Raw genomic sequence first — 16,421 nt, forward strand, 5'->3', positions numbered from 1 at the left:
GACCATGAAAGTCTTTGAGGAAAGCTGATTTTCTGAAATAGAAAAAAAAAAAAAAATTAGTTTTGGGAACTGATCTTGATTTCCCTGCTGCTAAGACCTGGCTAGAGCCAGGACAAAGTTTTTAAATTTAGAAAAATTCAGAGATCTTTTCCCAAGATCTGTTCAACTTGAGTTTCTGTTTCTTTGAGAGGTGGGGTGAGGAGGGGAGCCTGCCCAGTTTCATGCACGTTCATTGATTACAACTCTATAGTGCTCAGCTCTTCTCAGACCTCTCAAATCGTTGTAAGTAATTGGGTTAAAGTCAACATTTATCATACTTACTTAGCCTAGATCTAATCATTCTTTCCAGAATTGTTTGCTGAATTGCTTGGCATGTCTAACCTTATCGCCCCCGTTAACGTCTTATCCCTATTTGACAAATCTAATCTCTATCTTTCTTTCTGCAAGGGGAGAGACAGGCATCCTTAGAGACTTCTGTTACTTGCTGTGCAGTTAGCCAACAGGCATCCAGAAAGTTTCAGAAGGATGCTTGCAGCTGCTAGAAAAGATTTGAAAGTGTTTCAGGTTTAATGGGCATGGAAAGTAGGTTTTCTTGTCAGGATGGTTTGCTCATTTACTCAGTTTTATCTGTTGTAAGTACTTGAATTTTGCTGTTTTAAAAACAAAATTAGAAAGTCTGCTAAAGTTAACAGATGTCAGCAATCAGAGATTGCTACAGCAAGCCTAGGGCAAAGGGTATATATGGTGGTGTGTGCCTTTCGCAACCCACGCCATGGTGTCTTGCTTGAGACACTTTCCTCTAAGCTTATAAAATCACTCTTGGCTCTAGTTATTTTCTGAGAGTATGAATGAACCACTTTACAGGAAAACACTTGGAGTGTGGTGCCTGAGTTGCACCCTGGGGACCCGATTTTTCCCTCCCTCATAAACCAGGAGTGACACCACCGAAGCAAATGGAGTCACAGGGTTGTGAAACTGAAGTCAGCAAGGAGAAAACCCAGCCTATATTCTGTATGGTATGCTCATTTAAGGCTATTTTTGCTATGAGAAGTTTCCATGAAAAGGAGGGCGGGGGGGAGATAGTCTCCCTGGCCTTGCATATCCCTTCCTTTGGGGATTTCAGGGAGTTTGCAGGCACACACTGAAGAGCTAATGTCTGCCACAACCGGGAGAAGTTGGATTCTCCCCCTCCCCTGTGTGTCTGCGTGCATAATTTTACATAATTCATGTTCTGATGCATAATGCTGTCATTTGCCACCCTGACTTCCAGTGTGCTCAGCACAGCTCGGCGAGTTGGAGGATTTTTTGTTACCCTCAGATGGAAAGGAGGCTCATCCTCTGTGCACACTTGGTGCAGGGACCTTCGGAGAGTATATTCCCTTGCGTTGGGCACAATGGTCAGTAAGTGATTAATCTGCTACACTGGCAGCGCACAATTTTTGTGTGCTTCAGTCTCCTCAGAAAGGCAAGGGCTTATTTATTTATTTGATTTTCAGAAGGCGTGTTTGTTCGGCTGTGACCATTTCCCCCGAGATCACTTGTTCACAATGGGACTCTGCGTCAGAGCTGGGGCTTGAGGCCCCAGGGAGGGAGCCCGGCCAGCCCAGTGGCGCTGGTCCCTTCCCTCCCGTCGCCTCCAGCTCTCCGTGCAGTATTTGACAGTCCAGTGACTGTGTGTGTATTCGGTCCAGAATGCATGTACCCAAATGTAAACCTTAAATCACAATTTGAATGTAAATCTCACATTTTAGACCTTATCTTTAAGGCCTTAAATTCAACTCTGTGCTGAGTTGATGACTCTGCTGATGACTGCCTCTACGCTGCAGCTGGGCTCCGGCAGATCCAGAGGTGTCTCCTTTGCAGAGGTACGCAAGGGGCAGAGGCCCAAAAGTCTCCTCTTTTGCTGCCTCGAGGAGGGCAGAAATAGGGAATCCAGTGTGTACCTGCCCAGCTACCACCTGGTCCCTCTTTGGAGGCAGACTGTCCCTGTGGAGCATACCAGGGCTGGGCTGTGTCTCCTTTTACCTTTTTTAAATTGGCAAGTCCTGCTGGCTGGAGGCCACACCGGCAGTCGTGTTGATATGGCTGCCCACTACAGTCAGCTGCCCAGAGGCTCTGAAGGGCAGACTCCTCTTCCAGAAGATGCTGATGGGGGTAGCAGTCACTCTCCCCAGCCTCCCTGATGTGTCTGACAGGACCCACGATGCTTGTGCTTGGAGGGAAGGCAGCAAACTCAACTCAGTTCAGCTGAAGGCAGCTAGGGTGAAGTGGCATGAAACTACATCGGGGTGAGGCACTCTTTGAAACTCAGCAGCAATGTATAAGATAAAAGGGATGAGAGAAAGGAGGAACTGTGCATTGAGTAAATCCAGCATTCTGTAGGAGAGTCAAAACTCTGGACGTTCCAGTGGACTTCTTTCAGACCTGCCTCTCTCCCTTTTCTGTGATCTGGGCTCTCCTTCATACTAGGCATCTGAACAAAGACCAAACAGTGGTAGCAATCTCCTTGCATTGCAGGATGCTGTTCTTTTAGTTGCTCTGCTATCCCTTTCTGCTCTCTTCTCAATGAAATAAAGGCATTAGATGTCATGCCTTAGAAACTGAGGAATTAAAATATGTGGTGTTTGCAGCCATGTTGATTTAGCGTAGTTGTTAGCTACACCTGAGTGATTCCCAGAGGATGGGAAAAAGAGCTGGAGAAAGAGACTTTGTGTTCAGGGGTAACAGGAGGTGGTTTGAAATCTTCAAGCACCAATATTGATGGATGCTTGTAGCTGTGGCCTGGGCGTCCAAAAGTTACAAGCGCAAAGGGCAGATCTGACTGTTAGACCCCGGGAGGCTTTGGCGAAAACTGTAGCAATGTAGTTAGCTGCTGTGGCTGCATATACGGATGGATGTCTGCTTCCTCCAGCTCCCTTCAGTGGGAACTGAGACAGGTTTCCTTCCAGTAATGCTTAGAGCACTTCCCTGGGGCTACATTTCCCCCCTGCTTTCATTCTGGTGTGCAGTGGGAGCGGCACATGATTACAGATCTAACAGCTTGGAAGAAAAAACAGGTCCGTTCATTCCTATCTACTATATCAGATGAAGGCTTTAGCTCATCCTCATCTGTGGCTAAGAAGCGTGAAGTTTGCTTCTGCAGGATGACTTGGCACTAGCATGACCAACAAAGTGGAGCAAGTTGCTGTAATTGCTAGCTACCACACAGGACTGATCTAGCAGGTGGGTATCAATCAGATATGAGGCTGCTATATTGCATGACACAGGCTGGGCGCATAAAAGTCACTACGCTGTCTATGTCAGTGCAAAGTTTCTTTCCGTTTACCTGATCCTATCCTAGAAAATTAAGAAACGCTTGCAATTAGAACCCCCAAATTTGGAGTGCTTGGTGGCAGCCCTGTAGAGGGGTTCCTATCTCTACTTTTGGGGCAATCACATTAAAACCAGTGCCTCCTTGCCAAGGGAGAATCAGAATGCTTCAAGCTCTCCTAGTTCCTTGTAAGTTGTGCTCTGTTAGCTCCAAATATTCTTCGAACACTGTCTTCTTCAAAGCTGCTTTTCAAGTAGCGTGATTTGAAAACCAGGAGAGATTACCATAGCATGTTTTTTTTTCTCTCTCATTTTGGTTGAGAAAGTTTGAATTCAAAATGTTTTGACCGGCTTTGTTTTCAGAAAAGAGTCACCAAATACAGATGTGTTCTCTTTAGTATAAGAAAGGTAAAAAGGATGCAGTGCTTTGGCAGTGATCCGTCTGCTGATTGCCGCGTGTACCAAGTGTCAGGATGAGATTGATGGCCTTAGAATGTAAATCCACTGAGTCAGGAAGAATGCCTGCCTTTGCTTTTTTACCGTGGAAAGTGTGTGTATTGTCTGTGCTGAGCCAGTGCTGAATAATAATGAGTGACTATAGTTAGTGTCTGAGCTGGGGGAAGCCAGGCCTCACCAGCCAGCCTGGGGTTAGGAGCACTCGTGATCATTCAGCTCAGTTTGAGCCAGTGACACACGTTTTGCCTAAATGCCTTAGTCTTTTCTTCCCAATTATTTTGAGGTCTAGGAAGAGACACTTTTTTCTGTGGAATTTCTATGAAGTGGATATTTTTACATCTAAAACCTGTAAGATTTGAGCTTTAATGTTTTGGGATTTTTTTTTTTAATCTGAAAAGAGCTTTTGGCTAGAAAATATCAGTTAGGCTTGTGTTTGGGAGAAAAATAATTATCACTAAAACAAGCAGATAACCTCTCCTCCTTCCAACTTCTTTTGTTTTGAAGAGGATGAAGTGTGACAGGATTTTCACTCTGTTCAACATCTGAAAATCAGAAAAGGAAGGGTTCTTGCAAAGCCTTGTTCCCTACCTAAGTACACCTAGATTTTTCCCAGCCCATCTGAGTCCTGCTGTTGTGCCTGTGTCAAACAACAGTGCTTTTCTGGTCCGTCTGAGGGATGGCAGTGAATTTGCAGCCTGTCACCTGAGGAGGTGACCAGGGTAAGGATGTTCTAATTCCACCTCTCTTTTTGACTTCCTTGGAAGTGTATCTGCAGCAGTCCAGGACCTAACTGGAGCGGATGGAGAAAAAGGATTAGGGGTTCTGCCTAATCCAGCTCAAAACTCTTGACAGCATGCAACAGAAACGATTCCCTGTCTGCTTTTGCAGTCTATTCCCTACTCAAAGCAAGGATTTGTCCTTGGCGGCCTCTGTCAAGTAGAGAGCTGGAAGTCTGACTTTATATCACTGAACAGCTCTGTGTTTCATGGGTATTGGGGTTTTTGTTTATTATCAGCTGTGTTTCATTTTGGAACACGATCAAATCCCTGAAATCTAAGGCTCCTGTTTCCTTTGGGGAGGAGAGATTTGTAACTGTACATGTGGTGGCAGGTGGTTCCTGGCAGCATGTTTTCCTTTCACATGTTCATGATTTTGACCAGGTTCATAGCTGTTATTTGTAAAATCCTCTTCTCATTAGGCTAAAGCACTTCAGAATTTCAGGACCTGCTGCCTTTTTCTGTTTTCCCGTATTTCTTTTCCTCACCAACCACCTCCTGTTGTCTCTGCTCCATGCTGAATGAGCCCAGTTGCTCTTGCCTGCACCTGGTTGTTGCACGTTATCACCACAAAAGCCTCTCTACAGAGCAGCCCTGAGGAGAACAAGCTGTATCAAAGAGGTGATGGGGATGTTTTGCTGGGTGCCCGACCTGGGTCGCTTAGTCTTGCTTGGGGGAGCAAGGTGGTCGTTTCTACTCCCTGCCTTGCTGGTAACCTAAAGAGAATTTTTGCTGCTTTGGTTCATGGGGGAGGCTGCTGCTCTGAGGGTTTCCTGACTTGGGCAGAATAGGCTGTGCTTGCAGATGTGTTGGGTGCTGTTTTCAGGAAGGAAACACAGGAGACAGAAAACACCTACCTTTTGTTAAGAATACAAAGTCATATTTAGATCTTGCTCTTCTGTCTTGTGTTGAGGATTTTATGAGTTTAGAGGAGTTTGGGTGCCTATTGAAGTTTGAAAATATGGTATTTTGTTCTAAAGGCAATGTGGATAAAATGCAGTACTTGGAAATAAATTTTTGAGAGCTGAATTTCTTAAGGGAGATGAATTATTCTCTCTCGTTTGCTTGCTTGCTACTGTTTCTGCTGGACTAGGAAGACAAATTAAAGTGAGACTAGACCACTAGAGTTGCACTGTGAGGAAATGAGAAGATCCCCTTTGATCCCAAATGCTCAGTCAAGAAGCATTTGCCAGCAATGCCAAATGGGATTTATTTGTCAAGTCCTAGATAGAGGCCAGCAGGGCCTGGAACAAAACAAAAGGAGGAGGTACCATACTATAAACTTGGATTCAACGTATTCACTGTTAATCTTCTTTTACCTACATAATATGAAGATTATTAACCTGACTGCAAAAGGACCTACTGGGGACTTAAGTGTCACGTGGAGGGGATTATTACATTTTTGAAAAGAATTTGTGCCGGTGACTGTAACATAATAAATGTATTAGGTGCCTCTTTAGATCTTCTCCAAGTGGTAAAGAAGCATTGATCACCTGATGTGATGGGGGTTGGGGAGCTTGTTTTTGATGTTTTAATACCAAGTCAGAAATGAGAGCTCAGAGTTATTAATGAAAGGAGCACAGACATTTATTATTATTATTAATTTTTCTGTCTTAAAGAGACCAGGAGGGAGTTGGTGCAGAGGGGTGGGAAGTAAGTCATCAGTATCTTCACATTTGTATTGCAGATTAATCGGGGGAAATGAGGCTGGTAGTTTTTAAGCCTCTTGCATATTTGCCAGCTGAACTTTTTAACTTGATCCCTCCTTTTCCTTTTTTCTAACCAAAATCTTTCCACTTACGTTTAAAAGGTTAAGCAGAAATCAGAAGCTGATTAATTGTATAAGTACCTTTAGCAGGCATTTTGGCCAATGGTGTATGAAAGTTATTTTAAAGTTATTCTATTTTTTTCCTTCCACTGAGCCTCTGAAGAGATGTGATTTTTTAATTTTATTTTATTTATTTTTTTTAACATGCCTGCTCCACTTGCCTCGTGCTCGCATTGTTGAACCTCACAAGGTTCTCGGTGCAAGAATGATTTTCTGATTGTTTCCAAGTAAATATCCGGCTGGGGTGTGGGGGTGGCAATTCTGGTATTATTTTATGCTGACCTCAATATTCACATTTTGTTTCTCCTGCTGGTCAGTGTATAACAGGGAAATCTTACGGTTGTCAGGAGCGGAGTGCAGATGTGAGCAAGGCTGTGCTGTGTGAGGGAAAGGGAAACGACGGCTGTTGTGATACAACACACAGTGAGGGCTCTGGCTGGGGGAGCCGTGTTAGGTATTTAGAAATGCATCTTTAGTGGAGACACAAAACAGAGATCCTGACTGCTTATGAACACTAGAGATCCGCTAACACGTGTTGCAACAGCAAGCGCCTTAGCCAGAGTATCTGAGGTAATTAGTCAGTCTGCCTGCATTCCTCCTGCAGCCCCAATTAATTATGAGGCTCTGTTTAACTCCTGGTCAAAATCGTTCTGTAGTGGTGTTATAGGATGTTAACCAGCTGCCACCTACTGTGTCCATCGATACCTTATAAATACTGTACAAAGGACTTGAAAGCAAGGTCTTTTGCTTGTGAGCGCAAGCTCTACTCCTGCTGATCTCTTCGTCCCTGAGCACTTGGTCTAAGAAAAGGAGGACACAATCCTGCCTGTACTGGTGGAAAATACAAATGCTACAGCAAGCAAATGCCTTAGTATGCTTCAAGGGGAAATATGTTGCTTTTAGTGTTTCATCCTTTATCAGCTGAGACACGAACACAGGCCGGTGAAGAGACATATAAGCAGATTCAGTGGGAAGAGCTGTACTGAAATACATCTAGCGGTGGCAGTTTCTTGGGCAAGGTTGACAGGGAAAGTAGGTTGTATCTTTTATTAGGCCTATTGATGTTCTTGGGGGAGGTAACCTTTTAAACATGCAAATGTGGTTTCTCATGTCTGAAATAGAAGCATCAGCCTTCAGAACTAAATAAATACATGTTGAGAACACTTTCCCTGAGTTTAGCAAAGTTATGTTAATCACTTAGACCATCTGTTGGAGAAAACGTAGTTGTGAAACTGGGATAGGTTAGGGGTATGTTAGTGAGAGAAGAGGTAATAAAGTTGTTAGTCTCTCTAGGACAGAGTTAAGTGACCATTGTAAAACTCCTTGGGAACCGAGGTTTAATTGCTTGTTTTTCCTGGTGATGTTACAGTTCCTATTTCAAAGTAAGAAAGATTTTTTTTTTTTTTTTTTTTTTTGGTAAAGATACATTTTCTGTGAGGCCCAAAAAAAGGTGACGTGTTGGCTCGGTATGGTCATGACAGCAGAGTTCCTTAGTGTATCAGGAGGACGAGTCTGGGAGCTTCCTCGCCTGCCCCCCTGCCTGAGCTGGGAGAGCTCCAAGGTGTCCCGGGCAAACTGCCTGGCCTCTGCAGCTGGGGGATGTGAGACAGTTACACTGCAACTTTATCCTAAGGGGGGGCAGGGTAAGAAATACAAAGAAAAGAGTTAAAGTCAGTCACCCCAAGAAGTGTGGCTGGTTCTTAATGGCCAGCTGGCTGAGCTTTTCAGCCTGACAGCATCTTTCCTCCTTAAACACATTGTGAAACGGTGAAAAATGGTTTGGATGTCATTATGACACTGGCATTTCTTCAGGAGGAGCTGTCTGTTTGTTTAAATAAAGCCCCAAAGGAGGTGCTTGTTGTCCTAGGATTGCCTTTGACTGGTGATCCAAACAGGAGAAGAGAGCATGCAGGGAAGGGACATCACAGAAGCGTGGCTGAGTGCTGGCAGAAATGTGATTAATCTTGACTAGACAACCGTGCCAGAGCCACTTTCAAATTGTTGGACTCCACACTTAACGTGTAGTATATTTGTGACCACTCTCCTGTCCTTTTCAATTACTTTCTTTCTCTCTCTCTCTCTCTCTCTCAATTCCAAAGACATTAGTCTTGTTTGAATGCTTCGTTATACCACACCGATGTGCTAATGCAAGTTGTAATCTACCCTTGTTACAGCATTTACTACCAGTGAATCTCATGCGGGCCAGGAGAGGTACAATTACAGGGAAAAGCAGTATTTAGCAAAAAGTAACCATCTGCTTAGGTTGCCCTGCTGCTTTTCTGGAGATATCGAGTTACACCTGAGAGCAAGTTCTTCCTCTGGTCTTGTACCTGATCTGAAGGAAACAGTACGAGTGTTTGAGACCACTTGTAAAACATACAGGAAGTACGTTAAGTCTCATGGTTGTTAACATTTCCCCAAATGTGTAATTTATGGAAAGCTGTGGAGACGAGATGTTGCACTGCTGAGGTGCAACAAGCAGGGAGCTGTAAACTTTTTAGGAGATGCAGGTGGTAGAACCCCAAATGAATGAAGATACGTGACCCAATGAAGAGTAACAAAGCCCTCAAATTGTTTGGGAGGGAGGTTGTTCCCCCATTCTGCTGCTCTGGTTTCTGTGATCTAGCAAACTTGGTTGTTTAGTCAATGTGATTAGTGCCTCCTGGGCCATCTACTGCAGTTCTCTAGTTTCAGGTCAAGAGGAAGGGAATAAAGGCTCCTGTGTGAAACAAAGGGTGTCATTTACTGTTCTCCATTGTTATGCCAATAGAAGAACTGATAAAGCAAATGAAACTCAAAATTGATGAGAGAAATAGAACCATGAAATTGTTCTTAAATGTTGCAAAATCTCTGCAGCAACGTTGGCTTCTGCCATTTTATTACTTAAGGAAATCAAATGCTTTTACAAGACCTGTAGCTCTGGGAATTCTCTCCTTCAGAATAAGACCCTTCTAAAAATGTGTTTCCTGTTGCTCCTGGAGTAGATCTCATCACAGTTGAACAGGGCCAGCTTTCCTTGTGTCCCAAAACCTGCTGTTTTCCTCCTGAACTGGAAGGCTCATGAAGTTTGCAACAGGAACTGCTGCTGTGAACCTGGGGGACTGAGGCTTCTTGGCAGCTGCTTGCTGCCTCTCCATGCAGTACTGTGGTAAATCCAACAAATAATTGACTTAACTTATCGGTGTAGAAAGGTCACCAATCTTCTTTTTCCAACTGTCATGTCTAGCTTGGGATCCCTGTCCTGCAGCTCTTAGAGAGCTCTTAGGGATTCTTGGAGAATCCAGCTCTAGAAGGCTTGTGTGGGTTTTTTTTTTTTTCAGTTGGACAATAGTAGCAAATCAGGTGCTTTAAATTTTTGAAGGATTAAAGAGGGTTGTGCTGCATTGAATGGAAGGTGTCACTGCTCTTCTGCAAATCAAGAGAATGAAATTATTATCTGGTATGACCGTCTGTGAGAATGAGATTGAATAATGACATTACTACATTCAAGTACAGATTCATTGATGTCAGATTTTGCTCAAACTTGGTGAGAGTGCATCAGACTGCTTAGCCATCAAGTTTCAGCATCTTGCCTCCATCACTCACTAATGGCTTATGCCTTGGGGATCAGCAGAATTACAACTAAAAATATTATCCTAATATACCTGATCAGTTACAGAATATAATACAAGAAAGAAAATACCTTTTCAACCCCGATATAATTACTTATGTCTCTTCACGATGAATCATAAATGTTCTTGTGATAGCTGCATGAATAATTTGTAGCAATTTTAAAATATAATTTTCTATGTAAGTTATTCTGTTGACAAATTTTCTACAAATAGCTTATTGACTTCTCAATCGCATGAGTTATTTGAAATTATTCATAGATTGTTTCTTGGTTTGCTGGTTGTTTACAAGCAATTCGTTTTTAGTATTCAGTGGCTGGTATTCAAGTGTTCAGCTTCCAGCTGCACAATTCAGTTTGTATTTTGTCACATAGGTCACACAATGGTATTTCTGCTCCTTGACTAAATGCATATAATTTATAGGATCTAGCTTCTTGCATGAATATTTTCATTGAATTACAAAATTCTTATTCTACAGCCATTCTTTAACATTTGTTTAAAAAGAATTGTTTCAGTTCTGCTGGTAATCTTATTTACAAGACTATTTATGGAAATATTAATACACAGTGGACATTACCATAAATGAACAAATTTGCGGTAAAGCTTCAGCTGTGCACTCAGCTGCATTTTTATTACTTTAACTGTTTGCCCATCTTCTTCCTATGATATTAAAATATTAATCTTTGCAATACTTATTTTTTCCTCTATGTGAAATGAAGCAATTATATGAAAAAGATCCACATATGTATTGTTGAGTTACAAGCATTTCCTGTGGAAACTGCATATAGCGGCCTCTATCCTCAGTGCTGGCTGCCCCTGCCTTATGTGTGTTCTTCCATCTGATTTTTAAAAGATTTTCCCAGTTATATGTTCCTAGAACCCCACAGTTCTGGTTAAAACCGCAGTACCATGAATATAAAATCAATAGATAAATAAAATCCAACGCTCTAACTGGACAAGCCAAAGCCATTAAATGAGCAATAGCTGGGCACTCTCCCAAGTCCCAGTCTTTGTTCTGTGGTCTCACAGATCCCTTTCTCCCTCGCCCTCCCCAACTGCCCCCCCCTGCTCCGGAGAGAGAAGATTGCAAGTGTGGAGACATTTCAGTCCAAGGATTGCATTGCAAAATAACGCAGAGAGCATGTTTGAAATTCTTTTATACATTTCTAAAATAACAGTGAGAAGCATGTTCTCTTGCTGTTCAGAGATAAGGGAAAACTACCCTTGAAGAACTAAAGTGTCCAAAATATAAAATTTAATTTCTGTTTCTTAGCACATGGACCATTTTGAAAACACTTCTATTTTTTTTTTTTTTTTTCTTCACATATTCAAACCACAGTGCGAGGCATGGTGAGTCTGGCCTCTCTGGATTCTGTTTGCTGCGTTCCTCTCACTGGTCCCTGGGGCTCAGGAGGGTGTTTATTACAAATCAATGTTTAATGTCTGCCTTGAAGAGCTACTTGTCTGGCGTGGATTTTCTGGTTGTAATGCTCTGGAAACAGCCGCACACGGAGAAGGGCCCTGTTGAGCGTTATCTGGGCACAGAGAAATGCTCTTGCATCTTGCAGCTGTTTTTAGTGAGGCCTTTCTTGTCTTACTGGTTGGCAGTTCATTTGGCAGAGGAGAGCTTGGTGAGATGATACCAATTATTTTTTTGACCTTCTTCATTGCCAGTTAACTCCTGGTACAGGCGTCTGCTGGCTGAGCGTGAGCTGTGGGGACAGGACAGTTGAAGGAGATCCCTGACTCACCTGGCCCTGGGTAAGAGCAGGACAGTGTTAGAAGTGTAAGAGCAGGACAGGGTAAGAGCTGTTCAAAGGAAGAAAAACTCATGGTGGGCCAAATGCTTCCTCCACCTGCCTCGTTCCTGAGGCTAGGTACAAGGGGGAAGGAGGCCTCTGGTTCTAGGCACTTGTGCTGTAACATTGCTCTGAAGGCTTTCATCTGGGATGGCAGCTGGTGCCTGAACTTCAGTTGTCCTTCTCACCTGCCTTTCATTTAAATGCAGCTGGTTTATGTTGTAGCAAGGAGATAGGGTGGGCTGAATCCTTTAGCAACATGTATCTTTCAAGTTCTGGCAAACTCACTCTGAGGTGTACTTAGGTGAAGAATATGTATGCTACATCTCTCTTTCATTACTGTCTTGAGACTGACTTGCTTGTGCCTCGGAAGAGGTGACTGATGCTTTGCCTGGATGGACTGGGGCTGTTAAGTGTTGAGAAACCTCTCAAAGCCTGAAACCAATCAGTACCGCCTGATTGCAGCATCAGTGCAAAAGAGCAAGGTTTCACAGCCTCCTAAGGCTTCGTCCTTTCTCCCAGTTGCTGAGCTCACTTCCCATGCGCCAGAAAACATTTTTCAGCTGGTGGAAATTATTTATTCATGCTCCTAGCTTGAGCTGTCTGCAGGCTGCTGTATCTTGCCAACTGGTAGCCAGACATTAGAGCTGACTTAAGCAATCATGGATTATAAGCAGCACCTTTCACCAGGTGAGTCAAAGAGAACAAAGGTTTCCCCTTGGAGGAGCTCTCCTCAGCTTATCGCAGCTAGGAGCTGCTTTCTGAGGGCCTTTAAACACCTAACTCCATCCAAAATGAAATATAGCTGTCCAGAGCAGGTAATGCTCTCTTAGTGGCTACGTCGTAACAGTGCTGGGAGTCTTTCTGTGTGCTTGTGTGCCCAAGAGTCCAAAACAATGCAGCAGAGAGTTTTTGTGCAGTTGATAGTTTATTTGTCATGGTTTCCTGATTGCAATCCCTGCCTAATTAGCTGGGATGCTGCCTCCTGTAGACTCTTGTGGAATGGTGCAGTCAAAAGCTAAGTGCTAGTAAAAGCTCCTGTGGTTGATGGTAAGGCCAATAGGCTGATTTTAGTTCACACCCTGTCTTAGTCAAACTCTTTTACAGATAGCGTTGGTCTTTTTCCTTGTCTCTCAATCTCACTGTTTCTAGTCTGGTGCAAAATGCTGAAGTGCAGATGTGCCATTTATTGAAATGTTGAAAAAAAAATTGAAGCTGAAATAAAAAAAAAAAGCAGGGGGGAAGGTCAGGCAAAAGGTAATGCCATGTTCATTTTCAAGACATACCTTTGCAGGCAGCTCTGTAATAGAAAAGCAGAATGCATGGTCTTGGTTGGAAGGAATAGCCCCTGCAATGGCAAAGAGTATTTGCGGTCCCATTGTCAGGAGGAAACCCCAGACTCAGAAGCCCTCTTTATTGCTCAGGCTGATTAAAAAGTTGCATTTTGGCTTCCACAGCCTATTACAGGACAAGGCTCCGAAAGCGACATAGCCAGTAACAACAGCATGTGCAGTATTTTGGAAACACTTTTAAAATTGTGGGGTAAATGAGCAAGGCGGAAGTCGCACCATTTATTTCAGTGACGTCTAAAAGTTTTGGGAATGGGTCAGATTTTTTTTGCTCCATTTGAAACACTTTCAAAGGGCCAAGTTTTCAGAAACGGCTAAGCATTTCTTGTCTGAGGAGTCTTGGATACCCAGCTTGAGACATTTGTATAGATGCATCCCCAAACCACCGACCACTTCTGAAAACTTTGTCCTTCACAGTGAAGCTTTTCCTCATCCATCTGTTTGGGATCTGTTTGTGCTCCTGTTGCAGACATGGAGTTTTGCCCTCAGTTTAAATGGAATTGTCGTTTCCCTTGGCTGTCCCTCCTCCTCTTGTGTAAAAAAAGAAGTGCTCCTTCACTAGCTGCTTAAGAGAGTCCTCCAAAACGGTATTCTCTGACAATACAGTGTTTCTACAACAGAAAACATTGTCTCACATTTTAATAACTTTATGGGAAAGCAAGGAAGTGATGGTCCTTTGCTGACACACCATGACAGCGAGCCAAAGAGCTTGCTTTCTGTGGCTTTCAGAGGGGTGGCGTCCCGTTTCTCCAGTTCTGGGAGATCCTTTGGGAACTGGGTTCATTCAGGATTGTTGCAGAACCTGCAGAGCATTTTGTTCTGCATGTGCCCTGTAATAACAGCAATAGTCCTTGAGCTAAACTGCCTGACCAGCTCCATGCTCGCAACTTCCATTATGCTACTCTGCTTTTGATTACTAGTTGTTTAAAGCTATTGAATGAGAGGGCAGAAGAGAAAACCAGGGGGGTGGATTGGCGAAAAAGAAACTGATGAAAATCATTTGCAAATAGGGGATGTGCCCTAGTGATGAAAGCTGGTATGAGTCCTCAAAAGCACCATCATGAGAAAATACCAGCAAGAAATAAATAGCTGCCTTCTCCCTAGTCAGTTCATTCTGATGTACTATAATTTTGCTGAATGCCATGCAAAACAAAATGGCTTTAAGGTGCTCATACAACTGAGCCTTAGCTAAGGGAAAAATTACCTCATCTCTGTATTTCTACCATGTGCTGGAATTGGTAATACATTTACTGGTAGTCATGTTTCTTTTGGACCGTTGAAAAGTTTCAACCATTTTTACATTGCATTCCAGAAAAAAGTCTGTTAGATTTGCTCTTTTCTGAAGGATTGGTGATCAGAAGTTATTTCTTTTTTCTTTTTTTTTTTTTAACTATAGGAAGTAGAAGGTAAAAAGACAAATATAGCTCTTAAAATATCACAATTTTCTATTTTTATTTTCTGGGAGAGGAAGAAAAGAATGGATGTATCCCTTTGCCTGGTGCTCAGTTGGAGTTCTTCCTTATCTTCAGTTGCTGTTTGTTTGGCTGACTCTGTACGTTCTTCATCCCTTCCAGTTACTGGCTTTCTGCGATGAATAGGTGCCTTTCTGTTGTGCAGACAGAGTGAACACTTTCGAGGCCTTTAAGATTTATGTTGCTAGCAGTATTTACATTCTGGCATCTGATTCTTGGTACTTGAAAATCTAGTAGCTATTTTTGTAGGGCTCTTTCCTCCCATGAACAGCCCTACTGCACAATGACAATATAATTTCAAGTCAGTTAAACTGTGCTTCCATGTGCGGTACATGTCTTCGCTGGCTTGCATATTGCTCGTACAATAAAGTTTTCTCACTGATATCTTTAGAGCTGCTCTAATTAGCCTGACTTGGACAGGAGTTGTATTGGCACTGTACCCTTCCATGGTAGCCTTTATTCAGAGGTTAAGTTCAGTAATTTGCAAAAATGAAATCTTTATTGTGGTTTATTTGCACCTATGCACAGCTACAGCTACCTCAAATTCTATGGAGGAGGCAGTTAAGAACAGCAGAAGGTTGGACACTGAGTAACAAAGGTTAGGGTGATGCAGCGTGTGGGCAAGGAGACCTGACCTGCTCAGTGGGGAAAACAAAGAAGGATATGAGGGTAGAGGGTGGTTTCCTCCGTGTCTTGGAAAAACACCTTCCTTTTCTCTTTGCACGTAGCAATCTGATTTCATGTGCTGATCACAAGATTCGTTAGTCTGAAGGGCCGAAACTTTTGAACCATGTGCTAGATGTTTGGAACATGATGAAAATGCCGAGACGCGTGGTATGTAATAGCTTTGTTACTGTGGTCGGGAGGATTTAGGCGGAGTTGCAGGCACTGGAATGGAATTTTGCAAGCTTTTACTCTTCATTTCAAGGGGATAATGGAACAGCATTGCATATCCTTTTCCATAACTGGCTGTGGCTTTCTCCTTGGCCTTTACCATTTGATTATTGGTTTTTGTTTGCTTTTTCCTCTTGAAATACTACTGCTAAGTCCTTTAAAATTATTGTGTCTTTCAAGAAAAACAATTAGGTCTTAAGAGGCATTTTTTGGGGGTGGGGGGAATCTGGAGTTTGTTTAAAGAAAGGGGATCTGAAGAAGATAAAGCAGAGATATCAGCTATGCAGAACTAAAGATGCATTCCAAAAGAGAATTGAAGAGCTATACAACTCCATGAAGCGCTCCATTCTGTATTAGCTTTTTCACTGAGAAATCTTTTGAAGGACCAGAATCACACACACATGTATTATACATAAAGCTCTGTAATGCATAAGAGTATATTTGGATCTAACACTGCACGAGGAAGCCCGTGGCACTCTCGTGGAGCAAGCAAATGACACTAAATTCCCTAGGCGGGAATCAAAGCCTTTCCAAACTAACCTCGCTACAGGCAGATGTTTGAATTGCTAGTAATAGACATACACCCTTGCTGCACATACAGTGCGTGCTGCCTCAAACGTCTGTTTTCTTTCCACCCTGGACGCTCCTGTAATTCTGGGAACATCCTGCCCAAAGGTGTCAATGTGTCTGCTCAGGTGAATCTGAGGAAAGAGATACGAGAGGTAGATGAGAGCCTTAGGAAAGTATGATACAAAACAGCCAGATTGTCAGAGCTGATAGAGTGACAGCTTGAGTGTGAAAACCCAAGTGCTGTGCCGCAATATCCCAGGGATCAGCCAGCCCTTTATTCAAGGGAAGGGGAGAGCAGCAACGGCAAAGCTAAATTAAAAGTTCAAGCTGACAGAAAGCATTATTTCTGAGTCAAACGGG

This window comes from Pygoscelis adeliae, unplaced genomic scaffold, assembly GCF_000699105.1.
Source record: "Pygoscelis adeliae isolate BGI_AS28 unplaced genomic scaffold, ASM69910v1 Scaffold117, whole genome shotgun sequence".
Classification (NCBI taxonomy): Eukaryota; Metazoa; Chordata; class Aves; order Sphenisciformes; family Spheniscidae; genus Pygoscelis; species Pygoscelis adeliae.